Source organism: Zalophus californianus, chromosome 7, assembly GCF_009762305.2.
Source record: "Zalophus californianus isolate mZalCal1 chromosome 7, mZalCal1.pri.v2, whole genome shotgun sequence".
Taxonomy (NCBI): Eukaryota; Metazoa; Chordata; class Mammalia; order Carnivora; family Otariidae; genus Zalophus; species Zalophus californianus.
The window spans coordinates 60823136-60829061 of record NC_045601.1 but is presented as its reverse complement, the minus strand read 5'-3'; positions in this window follow the sequence as shown (position 1 = coordinate 60829061).

Here is a 5926-nt window from a genome sequence, read left to right as displayed (position 1 = left end):
TTTTTATTCTGAGCCTTTCAAACTTACAGAAAAATTGATGGAATAGTACACCCTTCACCAAAATTCACCAGTTAGTAATGTTACTACATATACTTTCTCTGTTTATACACAAGCACACATACACTCCCAAAAACCTAAATAAATATAGTTTTTCCCAAAGTCCTGAAAAGTATTTAATCTGTCTTTATCTAACTGTTCTCATTTTCCCCTTATCCTTTTCTAACAATATGGCCTGTTTTCATTTTTTTTTAAAGATTTTATTTATTTATTTATTTGAGAGAGAGAGAATGAGAGATAGCGAGCACGAGAGGGAAGAGGGTCAGAGGGAGAAGCAGACTCCCTGCTGAGCAGGGAGCCCGATGTGGGACTCGATCCCGGGACTCCAGGATCATGACCTGAGCCGAAGGCAGTCACTTAACCAACTGAGCCACCCAGGCGCCCTGGCCTGTTTTCATTTTTAAACAAACCTGTTGAATGTGAGTTGCAGATACCTTGTTTTTCAGTACCTACATTCCCAACTCTATGCAGTTTCTAAGAATAAGGACATTGTCTTTCATAAACTCAATGTTATCACATATAAGAAAGTTCATAATAATTCCACAAAGTTATCTCAGATCTAGTCTATGTTCAAATTTATGCAATTGTCTCAAAAATATTTTATAGCTGTTTTATTGTTGCTGTTCTATCCAGAATCCAATCTAAGTTCTTGCATTGCACTGATCTACATCACAGTTTGGGTCAGTTAACTTGTATATGTCTCACATTTTAGATTTGTCTGACTTTCCCCTTGTAGAAAGTTTCTTTTAGCTTGTTCCCCTTCCCCCCACAGTTCTGACTTCCTGCACCTAAAGTGGGCCACTCTTATAAGGACCCCTAAATCACTGCTTTCCTTTGTGTGGGATCTTCCATTCAAGAAATGTTTGTTTAGGTTCTTTATCCCCATCCACTAAATGGTAATATGGACTCTAGGTCTGGATTTTATGGTTAGGCAAACTATAATAAGTTAAGATTTGATTTCGCTGTGATAGAAAACCCAAACAGCAGTAGCTTAAGCAAGCGGATAGTCATTCATTCTCTCTCTCTCTTTCCCTCCTTCCCTCCCTCATTATATATCCCTGATACAGTAATGTACATATCAGGCTCCCCTGTCTTGTTGCTCCAGCTCCAAGTCGGAGCTGACTGTTGCAACTCCAGCTACCATTTTACCCCTTTCAGCCAGCAGGAGGGAGGAAAGGGAAGGAAAAGGGCACGCTCCCTATGACACTTCCTGGAAGGTACACATACCATTTCCACTCACATCTCATTGGCCATAATTAAGTTATATGGCCACATCTAGCTTCAAGGAAGGTCAAGAAATGTAGCTAAAATAAGAAGTTCTGTTGCTACAGAAAGGAAGAAGAGATTTAGGGGCCATCCACCAGCCTTGGCCAAGTCTATTAACAGGCAGGTGGTCAAGAGGGTCACTGAGAAGTCATTATCGGGGAACAACAACAACAACTAAAGGCTTTTCAGGCATTGGAAATGGCAGGGCTTACTGTTCAAAAAGATGACCCTACTCTTGGAAAAAGGGGAATTGATGGGACACCTGGGTGGCTCAGTTGGTTAAGCGTCTGCCTTGGGCTCAAGTCGTGATCTCGGGGTCCTGGGATCGAGCCCCAAGTCAGGCTTCCTGCTCAGCGGGAAGGCTGCTTCTCTCTCAGCCTGCAGCTCCCTTTGCTTGCTTTCACTCTCTCTCTGGCAAATAAATAAATAAAATCTTAAAAAAGAAAAAGGGGAATTGAGAATAAAGACAAGCAGCTTAAATACTTTACAGAACCTCAAGAAAAACTGAATTTATTTCTTTGGGTTTTTATGAAGGTAGCAGTCGCATAATGAAGTAAATGTAGGCAGCTTATCATTTTAAAATAACCTGTAATAACCTGTTGGATTATCCAAATTACTTGACTTTATTGAAATGTCACTGAAATATATTACCAGCATTTCATTCACTCATTTTCCCATTCAACAAACAAATACCAAGTGCCAGACACTGAGCTGGGTCAGGGGATATAACAGTGAGTGAAACAGAACAATGGTCCAGCCCACATAGTGTCTGCATGAGACAAATTGTAATCAACTATTCCCACAAATAAATATAAACCTGTAATTGTGATAAGTGATAAGGGAAATACGGTAAAAAGTTAAAAGCGGTATTTGCACTAGGCAAGGCAAAGAAACGTTCCTAGAGGAGGTGATGCCTGGGCTGAGGTCTGAAGGAGAAGTACAGGGAACTAAGTGGGGGGAGGGAGGATGCTGGCTAATAGGGGCTTTGAATGTTCTCCAGCGAAGGGGAAACTGTGCAAACTCCAAGAGCAGAACTTAACAAGACTTGAGACAAAGCATGCAAGGGTGCTATGGTTGGCTACCTTTCTTGTAAGGAGACAGGAAGTAAACAAACTATGCATGTATCTGTTTAATTGTTGAAAACGCACGTGCACACACATATGTGAGAAACCAGAAGAATAATGAGATCGGTTACCTACAGTGAGTAAGGAGGAATGGAGGGGAAAGAATAGGATGTAGGGGATACAGGAGTGGAAGGGATGCGGGGGAGTGACAGGGGTAGAAGTATAACTTTTTCTAGAGTTCTGACCTTCAGAACCGCGTTAGTGGTACATACCCCAAAAGGAAATAAATTTAAATCAGCCAGGGTGTTGGGGAGGGAGAACCCAAAAAGAAATACAAACAGTAACATATGAACCAACTGAATACAAATGAATTACAAATTACAAACTAATCACAATGAACAACACAACCAGATTGAGGCGGAGGAGGAAGAAAAGAACTAAGTCAATATAACTTTGGAACACAGTATTTTAACTATATATGCTAAGGGTAAATTAAATTTGTTTAGCAGTTGCGAAACTATGAGTATCCTAGGATTGAGCAAATAAGTAAAATAAAGCAAGCAGGAATGGTGGGATAAACCTGGTGCTGTTGGACTGCAATCAGAGGTATCAGTATGCATTCATCACACACATGCGGTGGGGAGAAACAAGTATAGATGTGTGCAGGCGTGTGCATTCATATACCTCCTAGCTCTGTCTGCGGAGAGGGCCTAGAAGCACTGACGCCCCAGCAGTGGAGGATACTCAGTGCTCAGATCTTGGTTTCTAAATACTATTCTCCAATAAAAGGAATTGGGGTTCCTTGAATTCCTGGGCTGGATCAAGACAAATACAAGTTGAGCCTGGAGTCCCCTGTGATGCCAGAAAGCAAGGAAGTGTCTGAAAAAGTATAGGGTTGTGAAAGGACATGGGAAGGGTTCCCAATGGCCAAATCTGGGACAACTTGAGTAATGAAAATGATAGCAGTGGGTTATAACCCATAGAAGATAATGTCCGCGGGGCACCTGGGTGGCTCAGTTGGTTAAGAGACTGCCTTCAGCTCAGGTCATGATCCCGGAGTCCCGGGATCGAGTCCCGCATCGGGCTCCCTGCTCAGCGGGGAGTCTGCTTCTCCCTCTGACCCTACCCCCTCTTGGGCTCTCTCTCTCTCTCACTCTCTCTCTCTCAAATAAATAAATAAAATCTTTGAAAAAAAAAAAAGATAATGTCCGCAAGTCCATTCTAATAAAAATAAATGATTAAATAAATGAGCAAATGGGGGAGAAGGGACAGTTCTTCCTTTCAGAATTCCCTTAATAGTGTAGAAACAAAGATGAGAATGACCGCTAGACAAACACCACAGTTATAACTGTTTCAAGCAATAACCATCAACGGATGATAAAACTAGTGGGCAAAAGTACCAACAACCCAGCACTTACCTATTCTCACAGTATCTTACTATAAGGTAGTTATTCATTATAAAGGAAAAAATACAGTAACTTACAGTGAAGAAATCTGGTAGACACTACCTTAGCCATGTGATCAAACTTAGTATCCACAGTAACAAGCCATATTGACATCCTGACAGGATGCACTGAGGAGGGCACAATACCACTTCTGTGGTGTTCTTGCCAAAAATGCATTTACCTGGATTTAAGGATGACGAAAAATAAGAAAAAAAAATACAAGTTGAGGTACATTTAAAACAAATGTCTAGTGCTCTGTCACTGTCAAATTCATGAATGACAAAGACAGAATGAGAAACTGTCTCAAATTAAAGGAGACTAAGACATGACAATTTAATGCAATGGGGGATCTTGTTTCCTGCTAAATAAGACACTAGTGGGACAATTAATAAACTTAAATAAGGTTTGTAGATTAGATAATAGCGGCGTATCAAAGCTAATTTTCTGGGGTTTATCATTGTATTATGGTTAAAGATAACATTTGGGGGGCGCCTGGGTGGCTCAGTCGTTGGGCATCCACCTTTGGCTCAGGTCATGATCTCAGGGTCCTGGGATCTGTCGGGCTCCCTGCTCCACGGGAAGCCTGCTTCTCCCTCTCCCACTCCCCCTGCTTGTGTTCCCTCTCTCTCTGCGTCTCTCTTTGTCAAATAAATAAATAAAATCTTTAAGATAAATAAATAAATAAATAAATAAATAAATAAATAAATAAATAAATAAAGTTAACATTGGGGAAGCTGAATGAAGGGTATATGGGAACCTTTTGGGTTACTTTTGGCGCTTTTTTTCTAAGTCTGAAATTATTTTATATTTTATTTTTAAATGTAAAGTTTAAAATAATGCAAAAGAACAATAATGAACTCTGCTGTTATTAAAATCCAGCATACTTGGGACGCCTGGGTGGCTCAGTCAGTTAAGTGCCCAACTCTTGACTTCTGCTCAGGTCATGATCTCAGGGCCCTGGGATCAAGTCCCCCTTCAATCTCTGCACTCAGCGCTGAGTCTACTTGTCCCTCTCCCTCTGCTCCTCACCCCGCTTGCGCTCTCTCTCTCTCTCTAAAATAAATAAATAAAAATCTTGAAAAAATAATCCAGCATACTTGTCAAAAATAAATGATGAGGCTTGAGAAGTAGGCAGGACTTGGTAGCCATGTTAAGGGATTTAGGTCTTTTACCTTCAGAGCAATGAGAAACCATTGAAGGGTTTTAAGAAGAGGTTGGGAGTGGGTCAGTTTATCAGTGAGGGCCCCAATGGGAAGCAGATGGCCCCCTTGAAATAAGATAATTTGAGGAAGATTTATTTACAGGAGACTATGAAAGTATGGGTATAGGGAACCATCCGCTTAAAGCCAACAGGTGGGTAGGTAGAGCAAGAAAGGGGAACTCAGGCTGACAAGGAGTGGTTAGTCGAAGAGGGTAAAGTCACGGAAATAGAGGAGAACGTTTAAAGGAGGGAGGTCATTAACAATGTCAAGGAGCGAGATAAGAACTGAAAAATGGTCTTTGGGTAGAGTCACGTGGTCAATCTGTGACTTCAGTGAGAATGGTCTCAATGAAACAATAATGGAGGGGGGCCAACCAGAGTGAGAGAATGACAAAATGGAGACAACCCTTTTGATATGTTTGGCTGTGGTGCTGAGGGGAAACAGAGGACACACATCATTCTGTCAGCTTTCCAATTATCCATTGTGAAATCAACTGAACAGCGGGAAGGCCTTTAACAAATTCTCCAAAGCAACACAACTACAAAGAACGGCTCTTTGTGGAGTCTTAAGCTTACCTACAAAATGACTCTGTTAACAAATCATAATCAAACAAAATGTTCAAACTTAGTACACAAATGGCGCCCCTGTTTTCCAAATCCAAACATGTTCATCAAAAAATAGAAAGTTTCCTTAAGATCACAAGTTGCAATGATATTGACATTTTCATTTGAGAGCACTCAGGCATGATTTAGGGGAAAGACAATGTGATAGCATTTCTAGTGCCTCAAGTATACATCTAGACATAAAATAAAATATTTTTTTTAAAGATTTTATTTATTTGACACAGAGAGAGAGAGCACAAGCAGGGGGAGTGGCAGGCAGAGGGAGAGGG